Source organism: Cucurbita maxima, unplaced genomic scaffold, assembly GCF_002738345.1.
Source record: "Cucurbita maxima cultivar Rimu unplaced genomic scaffold, Cmax_1.0 Cma_Scf00003, whole genome shotgun sequence".
Taxonomy (NCBI): Eukaryota; Viridiplantae; Streptophyta; class Magnoliopsida; order Cucurbitales; family Cucurbitaceae; genus Cucurbita; species Cucurbita maxima.
In genome coordinates this window covers 286,581-304,948 of record NW_019272019.1, presented here as the reverse complement: position 1 = coordinate 304,948, position 18,368 = coordinate 286,581, and the positions used below count along the sequence as shown (strand labels likewise).

The window sequence follows — 18,368 nt, the reverse complement described above, 5'->3', positions numbered from 1 at the left end:
GTTTTCGTTCCTGGGACCTATGGGATATGGGTCCACCACGCTTCCGCTGTGCCACTCTGATTTATAAAAAAAATTGAACCATTTCTCAATTGGTGTGTGTCATCCTTCTGCAGGGGCCATGCTAATCACCTCTGTATCGTTCCAATTTTTACATGTTTTGACCTATATTCGATTGTTCTTCTCCGATTTCGTTGTTAACCTCATTGTGATTTGAATTAGGTTATACTAGAGAAATTTTAGAAAATTTGAAGCTCCTAACACAAGGAAAAGCTAGCTCGACAAGGCATGCGTCATCCATATAAATAATCATTCTTACTCATCTAAAGTAATTCTTGCGCAAGGACATACTAGCATGCAAGCATATATTGCCTTAAATGGTAGATTATGCATGTTTAGGACTCTAAAAGGGCTATTTGGATGAAAATGGTATATATGTTAAGGAAAATTAACGAACTGCCCCTAGGATGAGATTTTATGATGTATATCGATTTTTATACTTTCCGTTGTGCTAGAATTGAGGATAAGATACTATAATATGTGGTATGCGTGACTAATGGGTGTTATTTCCCCATTGAGTTTGTTTGAATGTTTAGATTATGATTTCCTTGCTGGTTGATATGAATATCTGCCTATTAAGCATGCATTAATGAGTAGATTATGTGTTTTCGTGCTTTAGGTGATTGATAGAAATATCTCCCTAACAAAGTATGCATGAGTGGAACAAGCTAAGATTATGGCACTAGAGCTAGAGCGGTTTACATGTTGACCTAGGCCAGTACATTTCTAATAGATCGAGCACTCTAGGATTATGAGTATCGATCATATGTCTAGACTTGGGTGCACCCAGAGATTGAACTAGCCCCGAGGAGCTAACCCCAAGCATCCTAAAAAATTCAAGATGAGGAATAAATCACCTAGATGCCGCTAAGGACCTAATAACCCTCCATGACATCTAATAATGATTAAGAAAGCTTTACAATAGTATGAAAAATATCATCCGAACCTCAAAGTTACTTGAGCTATTATTGAGTGTAGGGTCTAGTCAAGGTTGATGTTGCAATCATGTAAATTGATCTTGAAGAAGGACTTGAGATTACATGGGTAGTTAGCTCGAGATGAGAACTTCTATTGAGTGTACAAACGGGTAAGGAAGAAGTTACGATTTCGTAAACTAGCCTTGGAAAAGATTTGGGGTTACACAGGTAGATGGCTTAGGGTGAGTGCTCCAATCAAGTGTAGGAATGGGATAAAGACTAAGACCGCAATTCTATAAACCGATCATGAAAACAGACTTGAGACTACACATGTAGTTGACTCATGATGAGTGCCCCTAGTGAATGTGAACACGGCGTCAAGCCTCCTGATTAGGGTCGTACCGGCGTAAATTTATAATTGAGGGTGGAACGTGAAACCCTCAAAGTGTGTTGTATGTTGTATGTCACGAGCACAAGATTTTTCTCTACTATGTGTTCTATATGGATGCGTAGAGAAAGATACTATACACTTTTTTTTTTTTTTTTTGCTATTAGTTTCCAGCAGCATAAGTGGGTGCTAGCCTGTAGTCAGACCTAACCGTACATATATGAGTCCACCGAGTAGATTCATATTTAAACAAATATTATGCATTCATCTTACCCAAAAAAAACAAAAAAAAGCAGAGCCTAAGAATAGTTAGGTAAAGATAGTAAAAGGCCCTAAAAGGGTATTTTTGGAAAAATAATTCTAAAAGAGTGAAATAAAAAATTTAACCCAAGCGAAATCCAATTTACGAGCAATGACCTCGTAATAAACCAAATTTATAAAGATAGCCCTACAAAGTGGGAAATTGTAAAAATGGCCCATAGTTAACCAAATTGGAAATTAAGCCCCTCGATGCTGGCTTATTTGGAAGCTAGCTCACAAGATGACAAATTGATATTTTTGGTATAAAACGATAATTTTTTTGAGATAATTACCAAATTAATAATTAATAACTAAAGAAAAAGTTTGGGATAATTACAAAAATTATCAACCATGGGATGTTTGACAAGTGGAAGACTCTCATTGGTTGAATTCAAATTTGAGAACACATAAATGGTAAGGAAAATGATTTAATTTACATGTTTACCCTCACATCCTCAACACCACCTCCAATAAAACCTAGATTTTTAAACCCTAATATATGAATCAGAAGCTCAAATTATTCTTGCTTGAAAGAGCACAACCCTACCTCACTACTTTGACCGATTTTTAAAAAGTCGAAAGTAACCAGATTTATCGAAAGTTAGATTATGGGTATGTTTATTCACTTTTTTTTTTAAAAAAAAATTCTTCCTCTACAGATCTCTTCGAGATTTTGGTCTCTTTAAGTTCATAAGAAAGAGATCTACAAAACGCCAATTGAGCTCCATTAATAAGAAATCTAGAATTTAAGCGGTTTTGATTTCGTAAAAATTAGCATGTCTAAAATATTCCCAAAGTTTATTGAGCTCAAATAGAAAGATTTTTGTGAAGCGCTTGAAGAAAAATAACCAGAGGAAGGCTCGACTTAAGTTTCTAAAAATTGATAAATTCCCTCTCCACGATGAATCTCATCCCTAAAAACTTATTTGCATTGCTTTGTGGCAAGAAAAGAAACATATTTACTAAAGAAACCATAAGCTAAAAGTCACTAGAACCGAAGAACCAAAAAGTTGACTTTCGGTGAGTAACAAATTTTGGAACTTTAGAACTTTATCCACAAAATTCGTTCTCCATCGGTTGAGTCATGATATGGGTCTTATACCACTAGCTTTAGGACAAATTAAGGAACTAAGTCGCTGAAGAAGTTGAGAGGAGATAAGCTCTCAATCGTCCGAATTGAGGGCAACTTGTCTTGATTTTCTAGGTAAGCCAATACCGAGCAACCTACTTTGACTCAACATATTTTTGTGGTTTTTGAACCATATGAATTAAAATGAGTCTCCAATGATCAATCGTACTCAGGTCTTAGAGACAGTCAAAGATTCGCTAGAGAACGAACGAGTTCCAGAGGTAGGAAGCGGTCTTTGTCGCGTGTATCGTAAAGACAATATGTAGAAGATGAGTGATGTGGCAACGTAGGAATCTACAACATCATTCTATTGCCTTTTCTTATATTTGTACATTGTTTAGATCGGTTCATCCCTTTTTATACCGGTCTTACAATAATTTTTAATATTATAGAAAGTACATTCAACTCTGGATATTCTCAAGAAATTTGAGGAAAAACAGCTCCGTTGAGGTTGTGAAAAGTGAACTCTAACACGATCGAACAAGTAAATGGCTACATGGAACGACCTTTGCTTACTATTTGGGTCGGTTCACCTATTTAGACTGGCTCTCACAATAATGTTCGAGTTTTACCGAACTAGACTCAATCGGGCATATATTCAAGCAATTTGAAAAAAATTTAGTTTCGGAGAGACCATGAATAGTGATCCCAAACACACTCGAACATGTAATTAACCATATGGAGTATGTTTCAAAAAATACTTGTAAGAGGAAGTCCATTTTGATATGTTCATGGATATTGGGAAGGAAATTCATATAAACATACCACTAATGGAAGCTTTGAAGCAAATGCCACATTATGTGAAATTCTTGAACGATGTGCTCACTAATAAGAGGAAGTAAGAAGAATTCAAGGTGATAGCAGTAAATGGAAAGTGTAGTGCAATTCGAAAAAATAAAATCCCACTAAAGGAAAAAGACTGGCGCCCATTCGCTATTTTTGTATCCATTGGAGGAAAAAAGTTAGGTCGAACATTATGTGACTTTGGGGGCAAACATCAACTTAATACCTCTATCCATTCATAAGAAGTTAAGGATCAGTGAGGCTAAACTAACTACAGTCACCATCCAACAAGTCAATAGATCCATCACTTATCCCTAAGCAAAGATCGAATAAATTTTAATTCAAGTGGATAAATTCATATATCCAGCAAATTTTATTGTTCTAGACCATGAAGCGGATCGTGATGTACCAATTATCTTAGGAAGACCATTTTTGAAAACCACGAGAACATTAGTAGATGTCCACAATGGAACTATAATTTTGAGAATGAATGATCAATAGATAGAATTCTATGTCAATGACACTCTGAAATGTCCAGCAAAGGGAGGAGAATGCTCAGCAATTTATAAATTGACAAAAAATCCAACAAATAGTTGGAAACAACAACAAGAACAAGACAACAACTAGAATAATTACATTAAATAACAAGCAGAATGGTAAGAACTCATAAGAGTTTTTGAATCACAAGAATGACAGGAATTTTTTTTTTTTTTATCAATGAAGTCATCTTTTGAGAACACAGCCTTGAACTACAAATTAGAAGCATAACTATTTGATATATGAAGGATAAACTTCACGAAATTATTCTCACCCAAGAGAGTTTCAAAGGGGCATCACTTGCTTATTAATAATTGAAAAAAATGAAAGGAGAAAAAGGGAGGGGTCACCATTTGCAAAAAAAAAAAAAAAATATATATATATTTATATTTGATTAGAATATTTTACCTATACATTATTTTCAAGTTTATAGTGACTCCCAATTAAAAATGACATCCAAAGATTTTGTAACAACCCTCGATTTTCTACTAACCTAAAGTGGCTACCATCATTTCTTATCCAAAAATAAACATTGAAAAAATGATGGTAAAACATTGTCATGGACTTACGTGTTGAAAACGTCTTTAAAGCAACCTAATGAAAGTACAAAAAAAAAAAAAAAAAAAAAGTGAAAATTAAAATTGAAAAATACCCTATACTAACCTATGATCTAGGAATTTAAATACAACTATTCTATACATGTGTTATAGTCTTTACTTGAGGGTCGAGCTATACAGGGGTGCCTTGCCTTTACCTAAAATGGAAGTAGCACATGGTTTGAGTATTTTAAGTAGCACATGGTTTGAGTATTTTAAGAAATACTGAGTAGGTGACCCCTATTTGAGTTGAATGCAATCACGTATAGTTTCATGAGTGGGACCTATCATAACTGTTTATTTTCATACAGTGGCTATTCTAATCGGGCAATTTGGATGCGTACCTAATTTCCCTACACCCGGTGTACACGTGCGCGTATGGACCCACTAGTTGGTTCACACACCTCTTGGACCAATTTCTGGTCGGGCGAACCTAACCCTCTTCGAGCTTATCTTTGACACTCATGTCACGTTGATCTCTCGAATCTTGTGTAAGCCTCGACTTAACTTGAATGAATACTCTTGATGTGTTGGATGATGGACTATCCTCTTCGGTTGCATCATGATACTTCTCAATCTTGGCCCTCCCATGGTCGGATGGGCGCTACTTGAGGGTCGCCCCTTGACTGTCTTGCGTGTGGGGGTCACAACTTATTTTCTCTGAGTGTGGTTGTGAACTCTTACCCATTTAACTTAGTCATCATCCTCGATAACTTTCTCGCCTCATGATCGTATCATTGATTGTGACACCAAGCAACAACTACCTATGACTTCGCCTTTTTATGCTAAATAAATAAATTACCTATTCTTGCACCCTCCTCAAATTAGAATAAATAAATTACCTATTCTTGCACCCTCCTCAAGTTAGAATAGTAACTGATGTTCATTGCTTCTATTGGCTAGAACACTAGACTATCTACTCATATAGGCTCCTTGGGCTAGAAAAGTGTAAGACCATGGTTGCCCACTACGCATAACCAGAGCTACGTTAATAGTGTATCTTATATGACTCTTGGAGTCCCTTATGGGTGATAACTAATTCCTATGTACCAAGTAAACCCTAACCCATGTTGATTAATTTATGAATAGGGGTTATGCCCAAACGTTCCTATAAGGTACCTAATCATCCCAAAAAGTTTGTGTGACTCAATAGCAAGGTTTTAAGATCAACTTATCGTAAGACAATAGCTCATGACCATCCTACTCAAGTAAAGAAAAATGAATCAATAAAGTATGCTTGAGTACTTGTGGGATAATAAAACTATTGTATTCACAATTCATGCAAGCGAATACTGTATAAATGAAAATTGTGCTAAACGGTAAAGTTTTAGATTTTCGAGACTTATCTTTCATAATGCAGTCAATTAGGCTTCTAAATATGAATGTTAATCATTTGCCAAAGGTTCTAATCGACCCCTAAAGTATTTTTTTTAAACTTTCTCGAATTAGTTACTTACTAATTTGGTTGTATTTGGGTACTCTATTCACGACTTTCCCAAGGTAAGTGGCAAATAGTGCCTATGTAATAGAAAAATAAATATTTTTTTTGAGAAATGATCTAAAAGTATTTGAACCAATTCAAAAATGTGAGTAAAGGTTTGTCTATATAGTGGTTTACTTGTTCGGTCGTGTTAGTGATCACTTTTTGCTACATTCTGTAAGTAATTTTCTCCTTAATTTTCTTGGGTAGGTACCAAATTGAGTTTATTTTCTCCAACATCAAATCAAAACTTAATGTGAACGTGGTATAAAAATGGTTAAACTAATCTATTTATTACTTAGTAGGTAAAAAACCTAAAGAGGATGATATGACAAGCTTAAAAGCTGTCACATCAGAAGCACATAAGAATTTCAACTTTGTATCCTCTAAAAATCATGATTTTTCTCTTGATCAGTGAGCATCTACTCGATTTCTTCACGAATCGTGTAGTTCTACACAACATGAATTGTATTGGACTGATTTCAATTCATTTGGCTTATTAACGAGCTAGATATAAGAGATTAAAATAAGGTACCTGGGAATGAACTTGCCTAGATTTTCAACTTCAATTTGTTCTTGGATTAGGGCCATACATTGCTTATTTTTTTTCACAACTTCTTCACTGGTTTGTTCCTTAACTTGCCCTAAAGCTATTTTTTTCACTTCTTCACTAATTTGTTCCTTAACTTGCCCTAAAGCTAATGAAATAAGATCAATGTTCTGCCTCGAATGACGGAGAACGAATTTCGTGGTTTAAGTTGTGGATTTCAAAACTTACAAATTCATCGTTGGCCTTTGGGTTAAGTTGTGGATTTCAAAACTTACAAATTCAAAGTTGCTCCTCTTCTTACCACAAAGTTTAACAAATTTGTTTTAAATGATGAAATTCATTGTGGAGGAGTAATTTTTCAATGTTTAGAAACTTAGGCCCAAACTTGCATAAAGAAATGAAGGTCTTCCTTTGCTTATTATTCTTTGAGCTTTTCATGAAAAAATTCTTATTTGAGCTCAAGATACTTTTGGGATAGATTTTACATTCTAATTCTTTCGAATAAAAAACAACAAAATTCAAAACTTCTAACATAAGGGCTTGAATGACAAAACTCTATCCTCCTATTAAGCTCTTTCCTCAGTAGTCTAAAGAGACCAAAAGTAGCCTTTGAAATTTTCTATAAAGGAAGATTTTTGAAGAAAATCGAGAAGGCTTACCCAAAAATTTTCCTTGAATTACTCTCAATTCTTTGCCTAATTTTATAAATGGGAAAAGTAGTGATGTAGGTTTATAACATAACGAGCCTATGCATCATGCATACAAAATTCTTGACAGATCTTTCATACTTAACATAGCTTACACAACATGGTGTATGGAGGTTTATGCATAAAATATTATGAGCATCATACTATTCTATAACAAGAAATAATCACATTATACCACACCTTATAAATATGGTATAACACAACATAGGGGCACGAGGCACGTGTAATCGTACAACGTACAATTCGCTCAACCAAGCCAAAAGTCGAGCCACTTAACTGAGTAGCTTAAGTCGAAGTTGCTAATTTAACTATGGAGCTAGTCCAAATCTATCCTTTGAAATCCAAGTCAATTTGTGAGAATTCACGACATCGGATTAGAACACGTTCAGCGTTTTAATTTACCTAATGCCCACAATTAAACCTATAATTTATCTTACAATTCTTTAAATTGGGCAAAAAGTGGCCATACTCATCTCAATTTCTTTTAGAAATACTAAAATGGGCTTCAAGAGGATTAAAAAAAAAAAACAAAAAGGGTAGGTCTAAAAAACATTGGAACGAAGTGGTAGAGTCGAGCTATGCAATCGCTGAGGAGGAGAGCAGGTCACGACATTAGGTCGAGTCAAGCGTGCAGGTTCAAACACGGTTTAGGAGGTCTTATAAAACTGGTCCACTATGCATCTAAACTCACCTGAAAATAAAATCTAAACTCAAGACTATAGATGAGATTTTAGATTTTGGAAAACATGAAACAATAGTTACCTTTTTTGTTTTTTCAACTTTAAATATCTTCTATACCTATCCTATTTATTTAAAAACATGAGTGAACATATATAAATTGTATTTAAAGCCCCATAATTATAAACTATATTTTAACAATAATAATAATGGTTCTAATTTAGAAGGACTAAAATAAAATACTTGAAAACGTACTAAAAATTACTAAAAATATATATATATATATGGAAAGGGTGAGAGGGTTTTGTTCGTAGTTCAATTGTTTGGGATGTTAATTCTTTTTAACTCGAACAACGCAGGTTAAAAACGGTAACGACCCAGTAGCAGATATTACTCTTATGGGCTTTCCCTCAAGGCTTTAAAACGTGTCTGTTAGTGAAAGGTTTTCACACCGTTGTAAAAGGTGTTTTGTTCTCCTCCCCAACCAATGTGGAACATCACAATCCACCCCCCTTCGGGCCCAGCGTTCTCGCTGGCACACCGCCTTGTGTTTATCCCCCTTCGGGGAACAACCTCCTCGCTGGTTCATCGCCCGGTGTCAGACTCTTTTACTAGTAACGACGCAAGCTCACCACTAGTAGATATTGTCCTCTTTGGGATTTTCCTTACGAGTTTCCTCTCAAGGTTTTAAAACGCGTCTACTATGGGAAGGTTTACACATGCTTAAGGGTGTTTCGTTCTCCTCCCCAACCAATGTGGGACATCACAAAAACTGAAATCCACCCAACCGGCCATATAGTTTTGGGTTCGTTTGATTTAAGTTTGAATTTTTTTTTAAATCTTTTTGTTTCTAATAAAAATAAAATTTTAGTTCGTAAAATATTTATGTAGATGAAGGCGTAAAAACCTAAATTTCGATGTAGGAGACCATGTGTTCCTAAAGATAGCACCCATGAGAGGGATGTTCAGATTTTGAAAAGAAAGGGAAGCTAAGCCCCAAGTTCTTCGATCCTTTTGAGATACTAGAAAGAATAGGACTAGTGGATTGTAGACTCGCACTCCCCCGTACACAATATATTTTATGTGTCTATGTTACGAAAGTATACATCACCCCACTCACATGATAGCACATGATACACTTCCATCGAGAAAGGATTTAACGTGTAAAGAAGAGTCGATCCAAAATTTCTCCAAATTTTATTTCTGTATGGATATGAATTTCAAGATACTCAACAAGAAGAAAAGGACTAACAAGAGGTAACCAATTTTATAAAAACAAATTGGATTAATTCGAAAAAAATAATATTAACATTTTCGGAAAGTGATAAATTACCTTATTTATAAAGTTTAAAAGAATCACCAAATTGTCATTCCTGACCAAATTAGATCCTCCATAGTACCCTTATGCACATAATCAAGTCTCTTGAAATCTAGCCGTTGGATCACCCTCTAAATTTGATATGATCTAGAACATTCACCGATCATCAAATCCAACGGCTAAAATTCATAACTAAGTTTGACAAAGCTCTGATCGGCACAGGATTTTCTAGCGAAAAATCCAAAAGGATCAACTATAAATTCATGGTGGTTCTAAACGTTTCAAAGGCGGTGGATCATTTCTCTTAAGTCATGAGCCATGTGCGTTCATTTGGAGCAAGAAGCAAGCAACATCGAGCCTTCAATCACGAGTTATAAGCTTTTTCATTTTTTAGGTTTTGAGTTCTCATGTTCCTTTCAAATTCGAGAGCTATAGTCCATCATTTCCCTCCAAACTTGTTTCTATTCTTTCTAAATAAGATTAACCACAATTTTGGTGAAGGAAAGAAAGGCAAAATGCCCTAAATCTATTTCCCAAATTTGGGCAGCCGTTGAAGTAATCCAAAGGAGCTTAAAAAATTCAATTCGATTTTACACGTGAATTCGTCGCGTGAGGCCTATCCCAATCGATTTCTGCACCTCCAAGAAACATTTTCATAGAAGACTTGAAAGGATAATAGCTAACGCAATATCTACGACTCAAGAGTGTGAATACTCAGCGAATGAATACAGATTTAAGAAGAAGAAATAGAATTGGGACCGAAGGTCAATCTTCATTGAAATTCACAACGTTAAAATAGATACAAGATACCAACTAATACCTACCAACAAGTAAAATATAAACTATTTAAATCTTGACAATAAAATAAAATATACTACTAATCAAATCTAAAAAAAAAAATATTCATTGACTAATCCAAACTAACAATAAGTTTGCAGTGCAAACTTATTTTCTCAATAGCTATGAGAGCCTTTACGAAAAACTTCAAACTTTACTTTGGCAAATGCCTTAGTAAATATGTCCGCAACTTGTTTATTAATCTATATTTTTTGTAATTCAACATCCTGCGTTAGCATTCTCTCAAACAAAATCATAATGAGTAGTCACCATTTCTTGAATAAGCCTCGTGATGAGCCACAAAAATCCTTAAGTAGTCATTGTAGTAGCTACATATTCGGCTTCACAACTTGACAAAGCAACGATGCTTTGCTTTTTACTGCACCATGAAATTGCAACAGAGCCTGGTGTAAAACAAAAACCTCTTGTGGAGCATCTGTCGTTCATGTCACCAGCCCAATTAGCATCCACAAAACCATTAGGATTTTTATCAGGTTGAGCATCCCGCCCCACTGGTCCAGAGTTATTGAAACTCGGCTTCCTCCAGCTTCTCTCTATTTTGTCCTCAGCAGCCTGATCAATTACATTGCCAAAGCTCTTTTTCCCAATGGCGTTGGATTTTTCAGTCTTCTCCCTTGACACTTCCATAATTTTCGACTCTAACTCCTTGTCAAGTTTTTTTCAATCATGTCCTTTCTCAGCTAGAACCTCTTCCCTCGGCCTCACCATTCCAAATGGGTTTGAATTCTTAGACCTCGCGGTCGTCCTTGATATCTTCGACGACTTCACATCATTCACCGGCAGCGTACGTGGCTCCAGATTAAGCTTCGGTCGACTGCCACCACCGTAGCTGCCAGAATTACCTTCATCTTTCTTCCTCCTATTTTCATCAAAGACCCTTGACAAACCCCACTTCGAGTTAGATGAATCATCCCCGTTCAAATACCTGTTACTCCTCTCATACGAATCATTCGAGCCATAATTCCTAAATCCACCACCAACACGACTGGAATTTAAATCTTTCTGGCATCTTCCCTTCCCTCCATAAAAATCAAAGCCATCCCTCCCTGAATTCCGATCTTTTGATTCCTCCAATTTTGGTGACAAAGAGTTGTAGGCTTCAAAAGTTTTGATTCCATCTGATTGAAGCTTTTCCATAGACTTAGTGAGGTTACTTCGGGTTTGGTTGGATTTAGACACCATGTTCAGCTGGACCTTGAGCCTCTGAACTTCATGAATGGCAGAGGCCAATGCAGCAGCATCCATTGCGTGCTACTTTTGAACAGCTTCGAGTTTGGACTTCCATGCTCGATTGCAATCTTGAGAAAGTTTGTGCAGTTCTTGAACACGATCTTCCTCAGAAGCAGAGAGCTCAAACACCTGCTGTTGGGATTCTTCAAGCTGTTCAGACATATCTGATAGTTGTTTCTTTGCTTCTTCTACTTTTTGTTGGGCTTGCTTTTTGTGTGATTCAGATGCACTTAGTTGATCACTTGTTTTCTTCGGTTCCTCCTAGAGTTGAGAAAGTCGTGATTCCAATTTAGCCACTTTGTTGGGCCCTTTACTCTTCTTTTGACAATGTGGACAAACATCTGATAGAAGAGTTTTGTTTCCAGTTGCATGATGAGAACAACCAGAATCGAGAATCCATTCTTCATTGTAGTCTATAAAGGCATGAGCATCTGTAGAGACATCATCTTGATGTACAGCTGAAGTCACGTTTGTTGGCTGGTCAAGAACCTCAATGGTTAAGCAATATTCCCAAATTGGATCGGAAGAATTTTTACTTTCATGTACAACATTTGCTTCTAATTCCTGCATTTTGACTTGGTAATTTGGCTTAATATGGCCTGGCTTTCTGCAATGATCACACGCTACTCTCACCTGACAATCTCGTTTAAAATGGCCAGGTTTTCCACACCTGTAACAAGCTTTAAATGGCTTCTTTGACGACTCCTCACTCCTAAATTGATTCTCATTGCTTGATGAAGGCTTTGAATGAAAATTCTGTCTCCTTTGATCTTTGACATACAACACATCTTATGACTTTGGGGAAAACTCGTTGCTGTTAGTCATTTGCTTAATCAAAGCTTCCTGATTCGAAAGAAGATTCACCAGTTCAATTACTGTAGGCTGATTTTCCCACACTTGTATTGAGGAAATAAAGGGCGTAAAATCTTTTCATAATCCACGAATAAGATAATGCCGTAATCGAGCATCACTCACTGACGCCTTAGCATCTAATTTTGAAATTTCAGAATACATATTTTTTACTTTAAAAAAATATTCTTCAATAGAAAAATTACCTTGAGTTACCATAGCTAGTTCATTCTCTAGAAATTGCAGTCGAGCGGTATTTTTCTTAGTGAACAACTTTTGAAGTGTTTCCCATACTTGCTTTGGTGACTTTAAATCACGAACATGATCAATATACTCCTTGCTAATAAAAGTTCGCAAGGTAAATAAGGTTTTTCCGCATTTGATCTTCCATTGTCGGCGTAATTCTACATTCTATGAAGTATCTATTTTTCGCATTTGATATTCCATTGTCAGCGTAATTCTACATTTTGTGGAGTATTTGCTGGAATTTCTGTGTCATCACCTTTCATTAAATCCCACAATTCTTCCCCCTGTAGATAAGCTTCCATACATAACTTCCAATAACTAAAGTTATTGTAAACAAGCTTTTCCATAGCTATACCCATAGAACCTCTTCCCCCATTCATCTCGTTTAGTAATAATATCAAACCGTACCAACTTGGCTCACCAAACGCAATATCTACCACTCAAAAGGGTGAATAGATATGAAAATATTATTAGTCAATGAAAGAATACAGATTTAGGAATAAGAAATAGAATATGAATCGAAGGTTCAATTTTCATTGATATTCACAGCGTTTAATAAATACAAGATACCAACTAATACCTACAAATAAAAAAATATAAACTATCTCGATCTTGGCAATAAAATAAAATATACTACTCATCAAATCTGAAGAGAAAAATATTAACAAAATCTAAGATATATTCTATAACTAATATATTCTCAAAATATTAACTGAATATGAATATCTTGTATTAACTGAATCTCAGATATATTCTATAACTAATGTATTCTCCAAATATTAACGGATTATGATTATGAATATGAATATCTTGACTAATTCAAATAACTTTCACTAAATTTTGACAATAGCTCCAAGAGTGTTCCAAGAGTGTTCCCAACTAGAGAAATATAATATCATGCAAGTTTTGGGGGCAAAACTCTAACTCTTATTTCTAGCCCAGTTTATTTAAAATTGAGGTTTTCGTTAGACTTAGGGAACTAAATAAAGCATATCTGAGGAAGGAATTGAGGGGTAATTCGTCTGAGATCAAGCTGCCTAGGAGGATCAAACTCTACATTTTAGGTTCAGATGCAAACCGAAAGTTTGAATCCAATAGTAGCCACAGTTGTCATCCTAAATTAATTCAACTAGTTTGAGGGGAATATAAGAAAGAATTCTTGTGAAAAAAATTGTGGCCTTAATATGCAACAATAATCGTACTCAATAAACCCTAAAATTGAGTATTCTACCAAGTTTGGAAGCTGATAATTTAGGATACAGTCCACAAAAAGGTGAGATATCGCCCCTAACTCTTTCTTGAGACTCCATCTTTTAAGTTTCATGAAAGAATTGAGGGGATAAATATAAGGACCCTAGATTTCTACTAACTTAAAGTCGCTACAGTATATATAATGTAAATGTAACTTCTTATGCAGAAATAATCAATTAAATCATCTCCATAAAACAACGTTATGGGCTTACATGTTTAAGAAAATGTCTTTAAAACAATACAAAAGACATACAAACTTTACCTGAAATATAGAAGTAGCATGTGGCTTGAGTATTTTATACTCAGTAAGTGACCCCACTATTGGAGTTAGAAAATGAAAAGACATACAAACATGAATTGGACCTATCATTTTAAGTCGTATTCCCTTAGGTGACTATCCTAATGGGATATACAAACATGAATGGGACTTGTCATTTTAAGTTTCCCTTAGGTGAATATCGTAATGGTGAATGGGAACATGAGTGGGACCTGTCATTTTAAGTTTCCCTTAGGTGACTATCCTAATGGGATATACAAACATGAATGGGACCTGCCTTAGGTGACAATCCTAATGGGATATACAAATATGAATGGGACCTGCCTTAGGTGACTATCCTAATGGGATATACAAACATGAATGGGACCGGTCATTTTAAGTCATATTCCTTTAGGTGACTATCCTAATGGGATATACAAACATGAATGGGACCTGTCATTTTAAGTCATATTCCTTTGGGTGACTATCCTAATGGGATCGTTGGATTAGTAATTAAAGCATGCAACATGAATAGGACCTATCATTTTAAGTCGTATTCGGAATTATTACACACCTTCTGGGTCCCTTCTAGTCGGGCTAGCATTCTCTGGTGTTGTTGTCAAAAACCCGAAAGAAGTAGCTCTGAGAGCCTTTACGAAAAACTTCAAACTTCACTTTCGCAAGTGCCTTAGTAAATACGTCCGCAACTTGCTCATTAGTCTGTATTTTCTGCAATTCAATATCCTGCGTTAGCATTCTCTCAAACAAAATGATAATGAGTAGTCACCATTTCTTGAATAAGCCTCCTGATCAGCCACAAAAATCCTTGAGTAGCCATTGTAGCAGCTACATATTCTGCTTCACAACATGACAAAGCAACGATGCTTTGCTTTTTACTGCACCATGAAATTGCAACAGAGTGCTATAAAACAAAAACCTCTTGTGGAGCATCTATTGTTCACGTCACCAGCCCAATTAGCATCCACAAAACCACTAGGATTTTTATCAGGTTCAGCACCCCGCCCCACGGGTCTAAAGTTATTGAAACTAAGCTTCCTTCAGCTCCTCTCTATTTTGTCCTCAGCAGCCTGACCAATTCCATTGCCAAAGCTCTTTTTCCCAATGGCGTTGGATTTTTCAGCCTTCTCCCCTGACATTTCCATAATTTTCGACTCTAAATCTTTGTCAAGATTTTTTCAATCTTGTCCTTTCTCAGCTAGAACCTCTTCCCTCGGCCTCACCATTCCAAATGGGTTCGAACTCTTGGACCTCTCTGTCGTCCCTGATATCTTCGACGACTTCACATCATTCACCAGCAGCGTACGTGGCTGCAGATTAAGCTTCAGTCGACTGCCACCACCGCCGCTGCCAGAATTACCTTCATCTTTCGTCCTCCTATTTTCATCAAAGACCCTTGACAAACCCCACTTCGAGTTAGATGAATCATCCCCATTCGAATACCTATTACTCCTCTCATACGAACCATTCGAGCCATAATTTCTAAATCCACCACCAACACGACTAGAATTTAAACCTTTCTGGCATCTTCCCTTCCCTCCATAAAAATCAAAGCCATCCCTCCCTGAATTCCGATCTTTTGATTCCTCCAATTCTGGTGACAAAGAGTTGTAGGCTTCAACAGCTTTGTTGGATTTAGCGAGGTTACTTCGGGTTTGGTTGGATTTAGACACCATGTTCAGCTGGACCTTGAGCCTTTGAACTTCATTTATGGCAGAGGCCAATGCAGCAGCATCCATTGCGTGCTGCTTTTGAACAGTTTCGAGTTTGGACTTCCATGCTCGATTGCGATCTTGAGAAAGTTTGTGCAGTTCTTGAACACGATCTTCCTCAGAAGCGGAGAGCTCAAACACCTGCTGTTGGGATTCTTCAAGCTTTTCAGACATATCTGATAGTTGTTTCTTTGCTTCTTCCGCTTTCTGTTGGGCTTGCTTTTTGTGTGATTCAGATGCACTTAGTTGATCACCTTTTTTCTTCAGTTCCTCCTAGAGTTGAGAAAGTCGTGATTCCAATTCAGCCACTTTGTTGGGCCCTTTACTCTTCTTTTGACAATGTGGACAAACATATGATACAAGAGTTTTGTTTCCAGTTGCATGATGAGAACAACCACAATCGAGAATCAATTCTTCATTGTAGTCTATAAAGGCATGAGCATCTGCAGAGACATCATCTTGATGTACAGCTGAAGTCACGTTTGTTGGCTGGTCAAGAACCTCAATGGTTAAGCAATATTCCCAAATTTGATAGGAAGAATTTTTACTTTCATGTACAACATTTACTTCTAGTTCCTGACTTGGTAATTTGGCTTAATATGGCCTGGCTTTCCGCAACGATCACACACTACTTCCACCTGACAATCTCATTTAAAATGGCCAGGTTTTCCACACCCGTAACAAGCTTTAAATGGCTTCTTTGACGACTTCTCACTCCTAAATTGATTCTCATTGCTTGATGAAGGCTTTGAATGAAAATTCTTTCTCCTTTGATCTTTGACATACAACACATCTTATGACTTTGGGGAAAACTCGTTGCTGTTAGTCATTTGCTTAACCAAAGCTTCCTGATTGGAAAGAAGATTCACCAGTTCAATTACCGTAGGCTGATTTTCCCACACTTGTATTGAGGAAATAAAGGGCGTAAAATCTCTTCGTAATCCACGAATAAGATAACGCCGTAATCGAGCATCACTCACTGACGCCTTAACATCTAATTTTGAAATTTCAGAACACAGATTTTTTACTTTAAAATAATATTCTTCAATAGAAAAATTACCTTGAGTTACCATAGCTAGTTCATTCTCTAGAAATTGCAGTCGAGCGGTATTTTTCTTAGTGAACAACTTTTGAAGTGTTTCTCATACTTGCTTTGGTGACTTTTAATCATGAACGTGATCAATATACTTCTTGTTAATCAAAGTTTGCAAGGTAAATAAGGCTTTTTCGGATTTGATCTTCCATTGTCGACGTAATTCTGCATTTTGTGGAGTATCTGTTTTTCGCATTTGATCTTCCATTGTCAGCGTAATTCTACATTTCGTGGAGTATTTGCTGGAATTTCTGTGTCATCACCTTCCATTAAATCCCACAAATTTTCCCCCTGTAGATAAGCTTCCATACATAACTTCCAATAACTATAGTTATTGCAAACAAGCTTTTCCATAGCTATACCCATAGAAGCACTTCCCCCATTCATCTCGTTTAGTAATAATATCAAACCGTACCAACTTGGCTTTGATACAAACTGACGCAATATCTACCACTTAAAAGGGTGAATAGATATGAAAATATTATTGGTCAATGAAAGAATAAGATTTAGGAATAAAAAATAGAAATCGAATCGAAGGTTCAATCTTTATTAATATTCACAACGTTCAAATAAATACAAGATACCAACTAATACCTTCAAATAAGGAAAATATAAACTATCTCAATCTTGACAATAAAATATAATATACTACTAATCAAATCTAAAGAGAAAAATATTAACGGAATCTAAGATATATTCTATAACTAATATATTCTCAAAATATTAATTGAATATGAATATCTTGTATTAATTGAATCTCAGATATATTATATAGTTAATGTATTCTCCAAATATTAACTGATTATGATTATAAATATGAATATCTTGACTAATTAAAACTAACTTTCACTAAATTTTGACAATAACTCCAAGAGTGTTCCCAATTAGAGAAATATAATATCATGCATGTTTTGGGGGCAAAACTCAAACTCTTATTTCTAGCCCATTTTATTTAAAATTGAGGTTTCGTTAGACTTACGGAACTAAATGAAGCATATATGATGAAGGAATTGAGGGGTAATTCGTTGAGATCAAGCTGCCTAGAAGGATCAACTCTACATTTTAGGTTCAGATGCAAACCGAAAGTTTGAATTCAATAGTAGCCACAATTGTCATCTTAAATTAATTCATTTAGTTTGAGGGGAATATAAGGAAGAATTCTTGTGGAAAAAATTGTGTCCTTAATATGCAACAATAATCGTACTCAATAAACCCTAAAATTGAGTATTTCACCAAGTTGGAAGCTGATAATTTACTATACAGTCCAAGAAAAGGTGAGATATTGCCCCCTATTTCTTTCTTGAGACTCAATCTTTTAAGTTTCATGAAAGAATTGAGGGGAGAAATGTAAGGACTCTAGATTTCTACTAACTTAAAGTCGCTACTGTATATATAATATAACTTCTTATGCGGAA

General features: G+C 35.8%; 1 non-coding gene across 1 annotated transcript; it reads right to left on the bottom strand.

Annotated features, from left to right (window-relative positions):
* Positions 1-67: 67 nt before the first annotated feature.
* On the bottom strand, positions 68-173 carry LOC111477372. Its single transcript, XR_002717291.1, has one exon. It is a non-coding gene; the product is annotated as a U6 spliceosomal RNA (small nuclear RNA).
* Positions 174-18,368: the final 18,195 nt, after the last annotated feature.